The 18071-nt window shown below is 63.2% G+C and overlaps 4 non-coding genes and 1 pseudogene across 4 annotated transcripts; all 5 read left to right on the top strand.

The window, feature by feature from the left end:
• Positions 1-2069: 2069 nt before the first annotated feature.
• On the top strand, positions 2070-2188 carry LOC142869213 (5S ribosomal RNA). Its single transcript, XR_012917966.1, has one exon. It is a non-coding gene; the product is annotated as a 5S ribosomal RNA (ribosomal RNA).
• A 3781-nt stretch (positions 2189-5969) lies between these two features.
• Positions 5970-6088, top strand: LOC142869212 (5S ribosomal RNA). The gene has a single exon (XR_012917965.1). It is a non-coding gene; the product is annotated as a 5S ribosomal RNA (ribosomal RNA).
• A 3778-nt stretch (positions 6089-9866) lies between these two features.
• On the top strand, positions 9867-9985 carry LOC142869206 (5S ribosomal RNA). The gene has a single exon (XR_012917962.1). It is a non-coding gene; the product is annotated as a 5S ribosomal RNA (ribosomal RNA).
• Positions 9986-13765: 3780 nt separating this feature from the next.
• Positions 13766-13884, top strand: LOC142869209 (uncharacterized; annotated as a pseudogene).
• Positions 13885-17663: 3779 nt separating this feature from the next.
• On the top strand, positions 17664-17782 carry LOC142869195 (5S ribosomal RNA). The gene has a single exon (XR_012917951.1). It is a non-coding gene; the product is annotated as a 5S ribosomal RNA (ribosomal RNA).
• The last annotated feature ends 289 nt before the right edge of the window (positions 17783-18071 follow it).

The following is an 18071-nucleotide window of genomic DNA, read 5'->3' as shown; positions in this document are numbered from 1 at the left end:
CAGCAGCCGTCCCTAAGTCGCGTGAGTGCGGGGGACGTGCCCCCGCTGTGCCGCGGGGGCCCAGCCTGGTGTCTTCCCTGAGGCCCTGCGGCTGCCGGCTGGGCTGCCGCTCCCCGCAAGGGGAGAGCCGCGGAGGTGGGGACCGCCTCCTGATGGGGACGTACACGCAGCTCTCCACGTCGGATTCCGGGGCTCTCTGTCCTGCCCGAAGGCCCAGCTGGCCTGCGGGTCCTTAGAGTGGCAAAAACCTCCGAAAACTGAGACTGAGGGTCCGGTGGGTGTCTGCACTTTTGTGCTGGGCACCCCAGGGAGGCCCGGGGGCTGGCTGGACAACGTGGTCTGCTGGGCGGGGGGGGGGGTGTTGGAGGAGCAACTGATGCCCTTTGCACTTTGGGTAGCAAGAGTCTGAGGTGTCTCTGAGCCCTGTGCCCTGTGGGGGCGGGGCGGGGGGGAGGAGGAGGAGGAGGAGGAGGAGGTGGGAAGGGCCGGGGCCTGCAGTCCTGTTCCCGGGGGTGGCACGGCAAGTGGCTTCTTCCACAGGCTGCTTGGCCTGGGCTCCCTGCACCTGGGCCTTTGGAGGACCGGCCCTGTGCTTGCCAACACTTCCTGCAGGGACCCAGAGCTGGGAGGTGGCATCTCTCAGCCCTGCGTCGGGCAGAGCCCCAGCGGGCCATGCCCACAACCTCTCTCAGCACCGGTCCCCCAGAAGGCTCCTTTGGGACCAGGATTCTCTTGCGGTGACTCTTTAAGGTCTGGCCCCTGGATGGAGGGGCACCAGGAGTAGAGGAGCAGGAAGGGGAAGGGGGTGGCCATGCGAGGGGACACTTTGAGGCCAAGTCCCAGCTTCAGCCTGATCCTCCTGGGAACCCCGCTCTGAGACAAGGAGCCGGGCTTCGCATTCCCACAGCAGCCAGTCGTGGGCTGAGGACACCTGGGGCGTTGGGAACTCCCTGGCTTCTCCTTGGTTTAACGTCTAGAGCTGCTTGGGAATCGCGCCGCCACACACACCCGAGCGCAGGTGTCTTCCGCACAGACTGCGGGCCTCGCTCTTCTGAATGCCGCTAGCTCGCCACCCACCCACGGGTGAACCTGGTCAGGGTGCTTTCTCTCAGGGGCAGACTCTTTTCCGGGCGGGCTACCGGTGTCTCTGTTTGCTCGTTTCTTTCTTCCATTTCGGGAAAGTCTTCCTTGCTGGCTGTGGAAATCTCCTATGCCTTCCCTCGCCTATTCTGTCAGCTTTAAAATTCTCTTTCAGTTGCCACCCTCACAGATGGATTAGGAAACTCTTTCCGGTGCACTCATTAGTGAAATGACCTCCAGGAAGCTGGAATCCAATATCTAATGGCCGATTTTTAGCGAGTCCACACGCCAGGGTGGTCGGGGTCCAATGCAGCCCCGGCCAGGCCCAGGCCCCTTGGACTGGGCCACAGGAGGACACGGAGGAGGGTCCCGGCCCCCACGAAGCGGTGCCGGCAGTTCTCCACGGGCTTGGGCGTTTTCCAGAGGTAGGAGATGGAGGGGACTGATTTCTTCAGCGCCCCCCAAACCACGCCACCCCACCCCACCCATGGGACACATCCCCAGAGAGAGACGCCCCATACACTGGCTGTGCCCCAGCCCTGGCCCGGGGGAATAGGCGGCAGCCCACCCACAGGGCCAGGGGGGGGCGCAGCTGAAAGGGGTTGTGGGGGAGGGCGGCCCCTGGCTGGGGTCAAAGGGCGAGCGTCCCGCGCGTGCGCAGTCAGCGGCAGCGACGCGCTGGGGGTGGGCAGCGGGTAGGTGAAGGAGGCCGGGCGAGGAGACGAGGGGGGCTGGGAGGGCTCCACCTTGGCGAGTCCAGCCGTGGAGGCGCATCTTGTGTGAGTGTGAGTGAGTGTGAGTGTGTGTGTGTGTGTATAGAGAGACAGCCCCCCACCCCGCCCCGCCCCGCCCATCACCCCCGACCCTGGGAGCCCGCGGGACCCGGCCGGCCCGGCCCGGCCCGGCGCGGGGCCTGGGGCGGGAGGCGGCGGCGGGGAAGCCCAGAGAGGCTCGGCTTCTCGAGCGGGGCAGGGGCGCCCTCCGCCGCCGTCTAGGGCCACACCACCCTGAACGCCCCCGATCTCGTCTGGTCTCGGAAGCTAAGCAGGGTCGGGCCTGGTTAGTACTTGGATGGGAGACCGCCTGGGAATACCGGGTGCCACAGGCTGCTGCTTTTTTTTTTTTTTTTTTTTTTTTTTGCCTCTTGTTCTGTCCCCTTTCTGGGAGCGCGGCGGCGGCCCGGGGTGGGGGTCACCCCCACCCTCAGCGCGCGCGCGGTGCCTGGCGCCCCAGCCCGCACCGTGGGGCCTCCTCTTGTCCCAAGCCGCGACACCGCCGCCACGCGGCAGCATGCGTGGCATCTGGACTGTCAGGTCTCAGACCAAAGGTCTGCTCTGTGGGAACCGACACGCTGGAGGAAACCTTGAGAGTCTGAGAGGGGAGGGAGTTCCAGAAGAAGGCCAGGATGTCATTTTGAGGGAGTATGTGACCAGAACTCGTCCCGTTGCTTTTGGGGTTCTATGGGCTACACGCAGGAATCTTTGGTGGTGGCACCTGATGTTGGGGGATCCGGAGTCACACCCAGACCTGCTCCACAGGCCTCCTTTTACTTTTCTCTTCGGATTCATTATTTTTAAAAAGTGTCTCTTACCTCTAGGATTGCATTTTCTTTTCTCTCTCTTTTCAAGCAGATGATGGGAGTACAAGTATTCAGGTGACATGTGTTGCCCGTGCCGCCCTCCCCCCTGTGTTCTTTTTTTTTTTTTTTTTTTTGAGACAGAGTCTCGTTTTGCTGCCCAGGCTAGAGTGAGTGCCATGGCGTCAGCCTAGCTCACAGCAACCTCAATCTCCGGGCTCAAGCAATCCTGCTGCCTCAGCCTCCCGAGTAGTTGGGACTACAGGCATGCACCACCACGCCCGGCTGTGTTTTTCTATATATATTAGTTGGCCAATTAATTTCTCTCTATTTTTAGTAGAGACGGGGTCTCGCTCTTGCTCAGGCTGGTTTCGAACTCCTGACCTGGAGCAATCCGCCCGCCTCGGCCTCCCAGAGAGCTAGGATTACAGGCGTGAGCCACCGCGCCCGGCCCCCCCTGTGTTCTTATTCATATACCTCTCATGTTGTTCCAGCGTATTGTGGGGGTACCAATGTTAAGGTCGGGTGCCTTGCCCTCTCCAAGCCTCCCCCCTCGGGTCAGAGCTTCAAGTGCGCCCATCCCCCAGTCGGTGCGCACCCACCCCATGCCTAATGGATGTGTATGCCCCTCCCCTCCCCCCACCCGCCCGACACCCACCCGATGAAGGTGATTCCTCTCTGTCCACTTAGGCGTCCATCCGTTCGTACCAATTTGCTGGTGAGCGCGCTCACGTGGTGCTCGTGTGTCCATTCTTGGGATACTTGGCCTACTGGAACGGGTTCCAGCTCTGGCCAGGAGAACACGAGAGGCGCCCTCTCACCGCTGCTCCTCACAGCCGAATGGCACTCCGTGGTGTCCACGTGCCACATTTTATTGATGCACTCCTGGATGGATGGGCACTCGGGTCGCTTCCACGTCTTTGGGATTGTGAATTGTGCCCTAACTGTAACCCTAACCCTTACCCAGCCCGTCTCCTCTGCCCCTGCCTGACGCACTCCTCCCCGGCCAGGCCCGTCACTGTCCTGGGCCCCCGCCTGACCGGCTCCTCCCCGCCCGGCCTGTCACCGTCCTCTGCCCCTGTCTGACACGCTCCTTCCCGCCCGGCCTCTCACCGTCCTCGGCCCCTGCCTGACCGGCTCCTCCGTCGCCTGGGCCTTCCAAGGGCTTGGTGTGGATGCTGCTTCCAGGAAGCCCTCCAGAAACCCGGCAGCAGGGTGGCCGCAGCAGTCTCCAGCAGCCGTCCCTAAGTCGCGTGAGTGCGGGGGACGTGCCCCCGCTGTGCCGCGGGGGCCCAGCCTGGTGTCTTCCCTGAGGCCCTGCGGCTGCCGGCTGGGCTGCCGCTCCCCGCAAGGGGAGAGCCGCGGAGGTGGGGACCGCCTCCTGATGGGGACGTACACGCAGCTCTCCACGTCGGATTCCGGGGCTCTCTGTCCTGCCCGAAGGCCCAGCTGGCCTGCGGGTCCTTAGAGTGGCAAAAACCTCCGAAAACTGAGACTGAGGGTCCGGTGGGTGTCTGCACTTTTGTGCTGGGCACCCCAGGGAGGCCCGGGGGCTGGCTGGACAACGTGGTCTGCTGGGCGGGGGGGGGGGTGTTGGAGGAGCAACTGATGCCCTTTGCACTTTGGGTAGCAAGAGTCTGAGGTGTCTCTGAGCCCTGTGCCCTGTGGGGGCGGGGCGGGGGGGAGGAGGAGGAGGAGGAGGAGGAGGTGGGAAGGGCGGGGCCTGCAGTCCTGTTCCCGGGGGTGGCACGGCAAGTGGCTTCTTCCACAGGCTGCTTGGCCTGGGCTCCCTGCACCTGGGCCTTTGGAGGACCGGCCCTGTGCTTGCCAACACTTCCTGCAGGGACCCAGAGCTGGGAGGTGGCATCTCTCAGCCCTGGGTCGGGCAGAGCCCCAGCGGGCCATGCCCACAACCTCTCTCAGCACCGGTCCCCCAGAAGGCTCCTTTGGGACCAGGATTCTCTTGCGGTGACTCTTTAAGGTCTGGCCCCTGGATGGAGGGGCACCAGGAGTAGAGGAGCAGGAAGGGGAAGGGGGTGGCCATGCGAGGGGACACTTTGAGGCCAAGTCCCAGCTTCAGCCTGATCCTCCTGGGAACCCCGCTCTGAGACAAGGAGCCGGGCTTCGCATTCCCACAGCAGCCAGTCGTGGGCTGAGGACACCTGGGGCGTTGGGAACTCCCTGGCTTCTCCTTGGTTTAACATCTAGAGCTGCTTGTGAATCGCGCCGCCACACACACCCGAGCGCAGGTGTCTTCCGCACAGACTGCGGGCCTCGCTCTTCTGAATGCCGCTAGCTCGCCACCCACCCACGGGTGAACCTGGTCAGGGTGCTTTCTCTCAGGGGCAGACTCTTTTCCGGGCGGGCTACCGGTGTCTCTGTTTGCTCGTTTCTTTCTTCCATTTCGGGAAAGTCTTCCTTGCTGGCTGTGGAAATCTCCTATGCCTTCCCTCGCCTATTCTGTCAGCTTTAAAATTCTCTTTCAGTTGCCACCCTCACAGATGGATTAGGAAACTCTTTCCGGTGCACTCATTAGTGAAATGACCTCCAGGAAGCTGGAATCCAATATCTAATGGCCGATTTTTAGCGAGTCCACACGCCAGGGTGGTCGGGGTCCAATGCAGCCCCGGCCAGGCCCAGGCCCCTTGGACTGGGCCACAGGAGGACACTGAGGAGGGTCCCGGCCCCCACGAAGCGGTGCCGGCAGTTCTCCACGGGCTTGGGCGTTTTCCAGAGGTAGGAGATGGAGGGGACTGATTTCTTCAGCGCCCCCCAAACCACGCCACCCCACCAAACCCATGGGACACATCCCCAGAGAGAGACGCCCCATACACTGGCTGTGCCCCAGCCCTGGCCCGGGGGAATAGGCGGCAGCCCACACACAGGGCGAGGGGGGGGGCGCAGCTGAAAGGGGTTGTGGGGGAGGGCGGCCCCTGGCTGGGGTCAAAGGGCGAGCGTCCCGCGCGTGCGCAGTCAGCGGCAGCGACGCGCTGGGGGTGGGCAGCGGGTAGGTGAAGGAGGCCGGGCGAGGAGACGAGGGGGGCTGGGAGGGCTCCACCTTGGCGAGTCCAGCCGTGGAGGCGCATCTTGTGTGAGTGTGAGTGAGTGTGAGTGTGTGTGTGTGTGTGTAGAGAGAGACAGCCCCCCACCCCGCCCCGCCCCGCCCCGCCCCGCCCATCACCCCGGACCCTGGGAGCCCGCGGGACCAGGCCGGCCCGGCCCGGCCCGGCGCGGGGCCTGGGGCGGGAGGCGGCGGCGGGGAAGCCCAGAGAGGCTCGGCTTCTCGAGCGGGGCAGGGGCGCCCTCCGCCGCCGTCTAGGGCCACACCACCCTGAACGCCCCCGATCTCGTCTGGTCTCGGAAGCTAAGCAGGGTCGGGCCTGGTTAGTACTTGGATGGGAGACCGCCTGGGAATACCGGGTGCCACAGGCTGCTGCTTTTTTTTTTTTTTTTTTTTTTTTTTTGCCTCTTGTTCTGTCCCCTTTCTGGGAGCGCGGCGGCGGCCCGGGGTGGGGGTCACCCCCACCCTCAGCGCGCGCGCGGTGCCTGGCGCCCCAGCCCGCACCGTGGGGCCTCCTCTTGTCCCAAGCCGCGACACCGCCGCCACGCGGCAGCATGCGTGGCATCTGGACTGTCAGGTCTCAGACCAAAGGTCTGCTCTGTGGGAACCGACACGCTGGAGGAAACCTTGAGAGTCTGAGAGGGGAGGGAGTTCCAGAAGAAGGCCAGGATGTCATTTTGAGGGAGTATGTGACCAGAACTCGTCCCGTTGCTTTTGGGGTTCTATGGGCTACACGCAGGAATCTTTGGTGGTGGCACCTGATGTTGGGGGATCCGGAGTCACACCCAGACCTGCTCCACAGGCCTCCTTTTACTTTTCTCTTCGGATTCATTATTTTTAAAAAGTGTCTCTTACCTCTAGGATTGCATTTTCTTTTCTCTCTCTTTTCAAGCAGATGATGGGAGTACAAGTATTCAGGTGACATGTGTTGCCCGTGCCGCCCTCCCCCCTGTGTTCTTTTTTTTTTTTTTTTTTTTGAGACAGAGTCTCGTTTTGCTGCCCAGGCTAGAGTGAGTGCCATGGCGTCAGCCTAGCTCACAGCAACCTCAATCTCCGGGCTCAAGCAATCCTGCTGCCTCAGCCTCCCGAGTAGTTGGGACTACAGGCATGCACCACCACGCCCGGCTGTGTTTTTCTATATATATTAGTTGGCCAATTAATTTCTCTCTATTTTTAGTAGAGACGGGGTCTCGCTCTTGCTCAGGCTGGTTTCGAACTCCTGACCTGGAGCAATCCGCCCGCCTCGGCCTCCCAGAGAGCTAGGATTACAGGCGTGAGCCACCGCGCCCGGCCCCCCCTGTGTTCTTATTCATATACCTCTCATGTTGTTCCAGCGTATTGTGGGGGTACCAATGTTAAGGTCGGGTGCCTTGCCCTCTCCAAGCCTCCCCCCTCGGGTCAGAGCTTCAAGTGCGCCCATCCCCCAGTCGGTGCGCACCCACCCCATGCCTAATGGATGTGTATGCCCCTCCCCTCCCCCCACCCGCCCGACACCCACCCGATGAAGGTGATTCCTCTCTGTCCACTTAGGCGTCCATCCGTTCGTACCAATTTGCTGGTGAGCGCGCTCACGTGGTGCTCGTGTGTCCATTCTTGGGATACTTGGCCTACTGGAACGGGTTCCAGCTCTGGCCAGGAGAACACGAGAGGCGCCCTCTCACCGCTGCTCCTCACAGCCGAATGGCACTCCGTGGTGTCCACGTGCCACATTTTATTGATGCACTCCTGGATGGATGGGCACTCGGGTCGCTTCCACGTCTTTGGGATTGTGAATTGTGCCCTAACTGTAACCCTAACCCTTACCCAGCCCGTCTCCTCTGCCCCTGCCTGACGCACTCCTCCCCGGCCAGGCCCGTCACTGTCCTGGGCCCCCGCCTGACCGGCTCCTCCCCGCCCGGCCTGTCACCGTCCTCTGCCCCTGTCTGACACGCTCCTTCCCGCCCGGCCTCTCACCGTCCTCGGCCCCTGCCTGACCGGCTCCTCCGTCGCCTGGGCCTTCCAAGGGCTTGGTGTGGATGCTGCTTCCAGGAAGCCCTCCAGAAACCCGGCAGCAGGGTGGCCGCAGCAGTCTCCAGCAGCCGTCCCTAAGTCGCGTGAGTGCGGGGGACGTGCCCCCGCTGTGCCGCGGGGGCCCAGCCTGGTGTCTTCCCTGAGGCCCTGCGGCTGCCGGCTGGGCTGCCGCTCCCCGCAAGGGGAGAGCCGCGGAGGTGGGGACCGCCTCCTGATGGGGACGTACACGCAGCTCTCCACGTCGGATTCCGGGGCTCTCTGTCCTGCCCGAAGGCCCAGCTGGCCTGCGGGTCCTTAGAGTGGCAAAAACCTCCGAAAACTGAGACTGAGGGTCCGGTGGGTGTCTGCACTTTTGTGCTGGGCACCCCAGGGAGGCCCGGGGGCTGGCTGGACAACGTGGTCTGCTGGGCGGGGGGGGGGGGTGTTGGAGGAGCAACTGATGCCCTTTGCACTTTGGGTAGCAAGAGTCTGAGGTGTCTCTGAGCCCTGTGCCCTGTGGGGGCGGGGCGGGGGGGAGGAGGAGGAGGAGGAGGAGGAGGTGGGAAGGGCGGGGCCTGCAGTCCTGTTCCCGGGGTGGCACGGCAAGTGGCTTCTTCCACAGGCTGCTTGGCCTGGGCTCCCTGCACCTGGGCCTTTGGAGGACCGGCCCTGTGCTTGCCAACACTTCCTGCAGGGACCCAGAGCTGGGAGGTGGCATCTCTCAGCCCTGGGTCGGGCAGAGCCCCAGCGGGCCATGCCCACAACCTCTCTCAGCACCGGTCCCCCAGAAGGCTCCTTTGGGACCAGGATTCTCTTGCGGTGACTCTTTAAGGTCTGGCCCCTGGATGGAGGGGCACCAGGAGTAGAGGAGCAGGAAGGGGAAGGGGGTGGCCGTGCGAGGGGACACTTTGAGGCCAAGTCCCAGCTTCAGCCTGATCCTCCTGGGAACCCCGCTCTGAGACAAGGAGCCGGGCTTCGCATTCCCACAGCAGCCAGTCGTGGGCTGAGGACACCTGGGGCGTTGGGAACTCCCTGGCTTCTCCTTGGTTTAACATCTAGAGCTGCTTGTGAATCGCGCCGCCACACACACCCGAGCGCAGGTGTCTTCCGCACAGACTGCGGGCCTCGCTCTTCTGAATGCCGCTAGCTCGCCACCCACCCACGGGTGAACCTGGTCAGGGTGCTTTCTCTCAGGGGCAGACTCTTTTCCGGGCGGGCTACCGGTGTCTCTGTTTGCTCGTTTCTTTCTTCCATTTCGGGAAAGTCTTCCTTGCTGGCTGTGGAAATCTCCTATGCCTTCCCTCGCCTATTCTGTCAGCTTTAAAATTCTCTTTCAGTTGCCACCCTCACAGATGGATTAGGAAACTCTTTCCGGTGCACTCATTAGTGAAATGACCTCCAGGAAGCTGGAATCCAATATCTAATGGCCGATTTTTAGCGAGTCCACACGCCAGGGTGGTCGGGGTCCAATGCAGCCCCGGCCAGGCCCAGGCCCCTTGGACTGGGCCACAGGAGGACACTGAGGAGGGTCCCGGCCCCCACGAAGCGGTGCCGGCAGTTCTCCACGGGCTTGGGCGTTTTCCAGAGGTAGGAGATGGAGGGGACTGATTTCTTCAGCGCCCCCCAAACCACGCCACCCCACCCCACCCATGGGACACATCCCCAGAGAGAGACGCCCCATACACTGGCTGTGCCCCAGCCCTGGCCCGGGGGAATAGGCGGCAGCCCACACACAGGGCGAGGGGGGGGGCGCAGCTGAAAGGGGTTGTGGGGGAGGGCGGCCCCTGGCTGGGGTCAAAGGGCGAGCGTCCCGCGCGTGCGCAGTCAGCGGCAGCGACGCGCTGGGGGTGGGCAGCGGGTAGGTGAAGGAGGCCGGGCGAGGAGACGAGGGGGGCTGGGAGGGCTCCACCTTGGCGAGTCCAGCCGTGGAGGCGCATCTTGTGTGAGTGTGAGTGTGAGTGTGTGTGTGTGTGTGTAGAGAGAGACAGCCCCCCACCCCGCCCCGCCCCGCCCCGCCCCGCCCATCACCCCGGACCCTGGGAGCCCGCGGGACCAGGCCGGCCCGGCCCGGCCCGGCGTGGGGCCTGGGGCGGGAGGCGGCGGCGGGGAAGCCCAGAGAGGCTCGGCTTCTCGAGCGGGGCAGGGGCGCCCTCCGCCGCCGTCTAGGGCCACACCACCCTGAACGCCCCCGATCTCGTCTGGTCTCGGAAGCTAAGCAGGGTCGGGCCTGGTTAGTACTTGGATGGGAGACCGCCTGGGAATACCGGGTGCCACAGGCTGCTGCTTTTTTTTTTTTTTTTTTTTTTTTTTGCCTCTTGTTCTGTCCCCTTTCTGGGAGCGCGGCGGCGGCCCGGGGTGGGGGTCACCCCCACCCTCAGCGCGCGCGCGGTGCCTGGCGCCCCAGCCCGCACCGTGGGGCCTCCTCTTGTCCCAAGCCGCGACACCGCCGCCACGCGGCAGCATGCGTGGCATCTGGACTGTCAGGTCTCAGACCAAAGGTCTGCTCTGTGGGAACCGACACGCTGGAGGAAACCTTGAGAGTCTGAGAGGGGAGGGAGTTCCAGAAGAAGGCCAGGATGTCATTTTGAGGGAGTATGTGACCAGAACTCGTCCCGTTGCTTTTGGGGTTCTATGGGCTACACGCAGGAATCTTTGGTGGTGGCACCTGATGTTGGGGGATCCGGAGTCACACCCAGACCTGCTCCACAGGCCTCCTTTTACTTTTCTCTTCGGATTCATTATTTTTAAAAAGTGTCTCTTACCTCTAGGATTGCATTTTCTTTTCTCTCTCTTTTCAAGCAGATGATGGGAGTACAAGTATTCAGGTGACATGTGTTGCCCGTGCCGCCCTCCCCCCTGTGTTCTTTTTTTTTTTTTTTTTTTTGAGACAGAGTCTCGTTTTGCTGCCCAGGCTAGAGTGAGTGCCATGGCGTCAGCCTAGCTCACAGCAACCTCAATCTCCGGGCTCAAGCAATCCTGCTGCCTCAGCCTCCCGAGTAGTTGGGACTACAGGCATGCACCACCACGCCCGGCTGTGTTTTTCTATATATATTAGTTGGCCAATTAATTTCTCTCTATTTTTAGTAGAGACGGGGTCTCGCTCTTGCTCAGGCTGGTTTCGAACTCCTGACCTGGAGCAATCCGCCCGCCTCGGCCTCCCAGAGAGCTAGGATTACAGGCGTGAGCCACCGCGCCCGGCCCCCCCTGTGTTCTTATTCATATACCTCTCATGTTGTTCCAGCGTATTGTGGGGGTACCAATGTTAAGGTCGGGTGCCTTGCCCTCTCCAAGCCTCCCCCCTCGGGTCAGAGCTTCAAGTGCGCCCATCCCCCAGTCGGTGCGCACCCACCCCATGCCTAATGGATGTGTATGCCCCTCCCCTCCCCCCACCCGCCCGACACCCACCCGATGAAGGTGATTCCTCTCTGTCCACTTAGGCGTCCATCCGTTCGTACCAATTTGCTGGTGAGCGCGCTCACGTGGTGCTCGTGTGTCCATTCTTGGGATACTTGGCCTACTGGAACGGGTTCCAGCTCTGGCCAGGAGAACACGAGAGGCGCCCTCTCACCGCTGCTCCTCACAGCCGAATGGCACTCCGTGGTGTCCACGTGCCACATTTTATTGATGCACTCCTGGATGGATGGGCACTCGGGTCGCTTCCACGTCTTTGGGATTGTGAATTGTGCCCTAACTGTAACCCTAACCCTTACCCAGCCCGTCTCCTCTGCCCCTGCCTGACGCACTCCTCCCCGGCCAGGCCCGTCACTGTCCTGGGCCCCCGCCTGACCGGCTCCTCCCCGCCCGGCCTGTCACCGTCCTCTGCCCCTGTCTGACACGCTCCTTCCCGCCCGGCCTCTCACCGTCCTCGGCCCCTGCCTGACCGGCTCCTCCGTCGCCTGGGCCTTCCAAGGGCTTGGTGTGGATGCTGCTTCCAGGAAGCCCTCCAGAAACCCGGCAGCAGGGTGGCCGCAGCAGTCTCCAGCAGCCGTCCCTAAGTCGCGTGAGTGCGGGGGACGTGCCCCCGCTGTGCCGCGGGGGCCCAGCCTGGTGTCTTCCCTGAGGCCCTGCGGCTGCCGGCTGGGCTGCCGCTCCCCGCAAGGGGAGAGCCGCGGAGGTGGGGACCGCCTCCTGATGGGGACGTACACGCAGCTCTCCACGTCGGATTCCGGGGCTCTCTGTCCTGCCCGAAGGCCCAGCTGGCCTGCGGGTCCTTAGAGTGGCAAAAACCTCCGAAAACTGAGACTGAGGGTCCGGTGGGTGTCTGCACTTTTGTGCTGGGCACCCCAGGGAGGCCCGGGGGCTGGCTGGACAACGTGGTCTGCTGGGCGGGGGGGGGGGTGTTGGAGGAGCAACTGATGCCCTTTGCACTTTGGGTAGCAAGAGTCTGAGGTGTCTCTGAGCCCTGTGCCCTGTGGGGGCGGGGCGGGGGGGAGGAGGAGGAGGAGGAGGAGGAGGTGGGAAGGGCGGGGCCTGCAGTCCTGTTCCCGGGGTGGCACGGCAAGTGGCTTCTTCCACAGGCTGCTTGGCCTGGGCTCCCTGCACCTGGGCCTTTGGAGGACCGGCCCTGTGCTTGCCAACACTTCCTGCAGGGACCCAGAGCTGGGAGGTGGCATCTCTCAGCCCTGGGTCGGGCAGAGCCCCAGCGGGCCATGCCCACAACCTCTCTCAGCACCGGTCCCCCAGAAGGCTCCTTTGGGACCAGGATTCTCTTGCGGTGACTCTTTAAGGTCTGGCCCCTGGATGGAGGGGCACCAGGAGTAGAGGAGCAGGAAGGGGAAGGGGGTGGCCATGCGAGGGGACACTTTGAGGCCAAGTCCCAGCTTCAGCCTGATCCTCCTGGGAACCCCGCTCTGAGACAAGGAGCCGGGCTTCGCATTCCCACAGCAGCCAGTCGTGGGCTGAGGACACCTGGGGCGTTGGGAACTCCCTGGCTTCTCCTTGGTTTAACATCTAGAGCTGCTTGTGAATCGCGCCGCCACACACACCCGAGCGCAGGTGTCTTCCGCACAGACTGCGGGCCTCGCTCTTCTGAATGCCGCTAGCTCGCCACCCACCCACGGGTGAACCTGGTCAGGGTGCTTTCTCTCAGGGGCAGACTCTTTTCCGGGCGGGCTACCGGTGTCTCTGTTTGCTCGTTTCTTTCTTCCATTTCGGGAAAGTCTTCCTTGCTGGCTGTGGAAATCTCCTATGCCTTCCCTCGCCTATTCTGTCAGCTTTAAAATTCTCTTTCAGTTGCCACCCTCACAGATGGATTAGGAAACTCTTTCCGGTGCACTCATTAGTGAAATGACCTCCAGGAAGCTGGAATCCAATATCTAATGGCCGATTTTTAGCGAGTCCACACGCCAGGGTGGTCGGGGTCCAATGCAGCCCCGGCCAGGCCCAGGCCCCTTGGACTGGGCCACAGGAGGACACTGAGGAGGGTCCCGGCCCCCACGAAGCGGTGCCGGCAGTTCTCCACGGGCTTGGGCGTTTTCCAGAGGTAGGAGATGGAGGGGACTGATTTCTTCAGCGCCCCCCAAACCACGCCACCCCACCAAACCCATGGGACACATCCCCAGAGAGAGACGCCCCATACACTGGCTGTGCCCCAGCCCTGGCCCGGGGGAATAGGCGGCAGCCCACACACAGGGCGAGGGGGGGGGCGCAGCTGAAAGGGGTTGTGGGGGAGGGCGGCCCCTGGCTGGGGTCAAAGGGCGAGCGTCCCGCGCGTGCGCAGTCAGCGGCAGCGACGCGCTGGGGGTGGGCAGCGGGTAGGTGAAGGAGGCCGGGCGAGGAGACGAGGGGGGCTGGGAGGGCTCCACCTTGGCGAGTCCAGCCGTGGAGGCGCATCTTGTGTGAGTGTGAGTGAGTGTGAGTGTGTGTGTGTGTGTGTAGAGAGAGACAGCCCCCCACCCCGCCCCGCCCCGCCCCGCCCCGCCCATCACCCCGGACCCTGGGAGCCCGCGGGACCAGGCCGGCCCGGCCCGGCCCGGCGTGGGGCCTGGGGCGGGAGGCGGCGGCGGGGAAGCCCAGAGAGGCTCGGCTTCTCGAGCGGGGCAGGGGCGCCCTCCGCCGCCATCTAGGGCCACACCACCCTGAACGCCCCCGATCTCGTCTGGTCTCGGAAGCTAAGCAGGGTCGGGCCTGGTTAGTACTTGGATGGGAGACCGCCTGGGAATACCGGGTGCCACAGGCTGCTGCTTTTTTTTTTTTTTTTTTTTTTTTTTGCCTCTTGTTCTGTCCCCTTTCTGGGAGCGCGGCGGCGGCCCGGGGTGGGGGTCACCCCCACCCTCAGCGCGCGCGCGGTGCCTGGCGCCCCAGCCCGCACCGTGGGGCCTCCTCTTGTCCCAAGCCGCGACACCGCCGCCACGCGGCAGCATGCGTGGCATCTGGACTGTCAGGTCTCAGACCAAAGGTCTGCTCTGTGGGAACCGACACGCTGGAGGAAACCTTGAGAGTCTGAGAGGGGAGGGAGTTCCAGAAGAAGGCCAGGATGTCATTTTGAGGGAGTATGTGACCAGAACTCGTCCCGTTGCTTTTGGGGTTCTATGGGCTACACGCAGGAATCTTTGGTGGTGGCACCTGATGTTGGGGGATCCGGAGTCACACCCAGACCTGCTCCACAGGCCTCCTTTTACTTTTCTCTTCGGATTCATTATTTTTAAAAAGTGTCTCTTACCTCTAGGATTGCATTTTCTTTTCTCTCTCTTTTCAAGCAGATGATGGGAGTACAAGTATTCAGGTGACATGTGTTGCCCGTGCCGCCCTCCCCCCTGTGTTCTTTTTTTTTTTTTTTTTTTTGAGACAGAGTCTCGTTTTGCTGCCCAGGCTAGAGTGAGTGCCATGGCGTCAGCCTAGCTCACAGCAACCTCAATCTCCGGGCTCAAGCAATCCTGCTGCCTCAGCCTCCCGAGTAGTTGGGACTACAGGCATGCACCACCACGCCCGGCTGTGTTTTTCTATATATATTAGTTGGCCAATTAATTTCTCTCTATTTTTAGTAGAGACGGGGTCTCGCTCTTGCTCAGGCTGGTTTCGAACTCCTGACCTGGAGCAATCCGCCCGCCTCGGCCTCCCAGAGAGCTAGGATTACAGGCGTGAGCCACCGCGCCCGGCCCCCCCTGTGTTCTTATTCATATACCTCTCATGTTGTTCCAGCGTATTGTGGGGGTACCAATGTTAAGGTCGGGTGCCTTGCCCTCTCCAAGCCTCCCCCCTCGGGTCAGAGCTTCAAGTGCGCCCATCCCCCAGTCGGTGCGCACCCACCCCATGCCTAATGGATGTGTATGCCCCTCCCCTCCCCCCACCCGCCCGACACCCACCCGATGAAGGTGATTCCTCTCTGTCCACTTAGGCGTCCATCCGTTCGTACCAATTTGCTGGTGAGCGCGCTCACGTGGTGCTCGTGTGTCCATTCTTGGGATACTTGGCCTACTGGAACGGGTTCCAGCTCTGGCCAGGAGAACACGAGAGGCGCCCTCTCACCGCTGCTCCTCACAGCCGAATGGCACTCCGTGGTGTCCACGTGCCACATTTTATTGATGCACTCCTGGATGGATGGGCACTCGGGTCGCTTCCACGTCTTTGGGATTGTGAATTGTGCCCTAACTGTAACCCTAACCCTTACCCAGCCCGTCTCCTCTGCCCCTGCCTGACGCACTCCTCCCCGGCCAGGCCCGTCACTGTCCTGGGCCCCCGCCTGACCGGCTCCTCCCCGCCCGCCCTGTCACCGTCCTCTGCCCCTGTCTGACACGCTCCTTCCCGCCCGGCCTCTCACCGTCCTCGGCCCCTGCCTGACCGGCTCCTCCGTCGCCTGGGCCTTCCAAGGGCTTGGTGTGGATGCTGCTTCCAGGAAGCCCTCCAGAAACCCGGCAGCAGGGTGGCCGCAGCAGTCTCCAGCAGCCGTCCCTAAGTCGCGTGAGTGCGGGGGACGTGCCCCCGCTGTGCCGCGGGGGCCCAGCCTGGTGTCTTCCCTGAGGCCCTGCGGCTGCCGGCTGGGCTGCCGCTCCCCGCAAGGGGAGAGCCGCGGAGGTGGGGACCGCCTCCTGATGGGGACGTACACGCAGCTCTCCACGTCGGATTCCGGGGCTCTCTGTCCTGCCCGAAGGCCCAGCTGGCCTGCGGGTCCTTAGAGTGGCAAAAACCTCCGAAAACTGAGACTGAGGGTCCGGTGGGTGTCTGCACTTTTGTGCTGGGCACCCCAGGGAGGCCCGGGGGCTGGCTGGACAACGTGGTCTGCTGGGCGGGGGGGGGGTGTTGGAGGAGCAACTGATGCCCTTTGCACTTTGGGTAGCAAGAGTCTGAGGTGTCTCTGAGCCCTGTGCCCTGTGGGGGCGGGGCGGGGGGGAGGAGGAGGAGGAGGAGGAGGAGGTGGGAAGGGCGGGGCCTGCAGTCCTGTTCCCGGGGTGGCACGGCAAGTGGCTTCTTCCACAGGCTGCTTGGCCTGGGCTCCCTGCACCTGGGCCTTTGGAGGACCGGCCCTGTGCTTGCCAACACTTCCTGCAGGGACCCAGAGCTGGGAGGTGGCATCTCTCAGCCCTGGGTCGGGCAGAGCCCCAGCGGGCCATGCCCACAACCTCTCTCAGCACCGGTCCCCCAGAAGGCTCCTTTGGGACCAGGATTCTCTTGCGGTGACTCTTTAAGGTCTGGCCCCTGGATGGAGGGGCACCAGGAGTAGAGGAGCAGGAAGGGGAAGGGGGTGGCCATGCGAGGGGACACTTTGAGGCCAAGTCCCAGCTTCAGCCTGATCCTCCTGGGAACCCCGCTCTGAGACAAGGAGCCGGGCTTCGCATTCCCACAGCAGCCAGTCGTGGGCTGAGGACACCTGGGGCGTTGGGAACTCCCTGGCTTCTCCTTGGTTTAACATCTAGAGCTGCTTGTGAATCGCGCCGCCACACACACCCGAGCGCAGGTGTCTTCCGCACAGACTGCGGGCCTCGCTCTTCTGAATGCCGCTAGCTCGCCACCCACCCACGGGTGAACCTGGTCAGGGTGCTTTCTCTCAGGGGCAGACTCTTTTCCGGGCGGGCTACCGGTGTCTCTGTTTGCTCGTTTCTTTCTTCCATTTCGGGAAAGTCTTCCTTGCTGGCTGTGGAAATCTCCTATGCCTTCCCTCGCCTATTCTGTCAGCTTTAAAATTCTCTTTCAGTTGCCACCCTCACAGATGGATTAGGAAACTCTTTCCGGTGCACTCATTAGTGAAATGACCTCCAGGAAGCTGGAATCCAATATCTAATGGCCGATTTTTAGCGAGTCCACACGCCAGGGTGGTCGGGGTCCAATGCAGCCCCGGCCAGGCCCAGGCCCCTTGGACTGGGCCACAGGAGGACACTGAGGAGGGTCCCGGCCCCCACGAAGCGGTGCCGGCAGTTCTCCACGGGCTTGGGCGTTTTCCAGAGGTAGGAGATGGAGGGGACTGATTTCTTCAGCGCCCCCCAAACCACGCCACCCCACCAAACCCATGGGACACATCCCCAGAGAGAGACGCCCCATACACTGGCTGTGCCCCAGCCCTGGCCCGGGGGAATAGGCGGCAGCCCACACACAGGGCGAGGGGGGGGGCGCAGCTGAAAGGGGTTGTGGGGGAGGGCGGCCCCTGGCTGGGGTCAAAGGGCGAGCGTCCCGCGCGTGCGCAGTCAGCGGCAGCGACGCGCTGGGGGTGGGCAGCGGGTAGGTGAAGGAGGCCGGGCGAGGAGACGAGGGGGGCTGGGAGGGCTCCACCTTGGCGAGTCCAGCCGTGGAGGCGCATCTTGTGTGAGTGTGAGTGAGTGTGAGTGTGTGTGTGTGTGTGTAGAGAGAGACAGCCCCCCACCCCGCCCCGCCCCGCCCCGCCCCGCCCATCACCCCGGACCCTGGGAGCCCGCGGGACCAGGCCGGCCCGGCCCGGCCCGGCGCGGGGCCTGGGGCGGGAGGCGGCGGCGGGGAAGCCCAGAGAGGCTCGGCTTCTCGAGCGGGGCAGGGGCGCCCTCCGCCGCCGTCTAGGGCCACACCACCCTGAACGCCCCCGATCTCGTCTGGTCTCGGAAGCTAAGCAGGGTCGGGCCTGGTTAGTACTTGGATGGGAGACCGCCTGGGAATACCGGGTGCCACAGGCTGCTGCTTTTTTTTTTTTTTTTTTTTTTTTTTTGCCTCTTGTTCTGTCCCCTTTCTGGGAGCGCGGCGGCGGCCCGGGGTGGGGGTCACCCCCACCCTCAGCGCGCGCGCGGTGCCTGGCGCCCCAGCCCGCACCGTGGGGCCTCCTCTTGTCCCAAGCCGCGACACCGCCGCCACGCGGCAGCATGCGTGGCATCTGGACTGTCAGGTCTCAGACCAAAGGTCTGCTCTGTGGGAACCGACACGCTGGAGGAAACCTTGAGAGTCTGAGAGGGGAGGGAGTTCCAGAAG

This window comes from Microcebus murinus, unplaced genomic scaffold (assembly GCF_040939455.1).
Source record: "Microcebus murinus isolate Inina unplaced genomic scaffold, M.murinus_Inina_mat1.0 scaf063_hap2_Mmur4.0, whole genome shotgun sequence".
Lineage (NCBI taxonomy): Eukaryota > Metazoa > Chordata > Mammalia > Primates > Cheirogaleidae > Microcebus > Microcebus murinus.
This window is presented reverse-complemented; position numbering and strand designations above follow the sequence as displayed.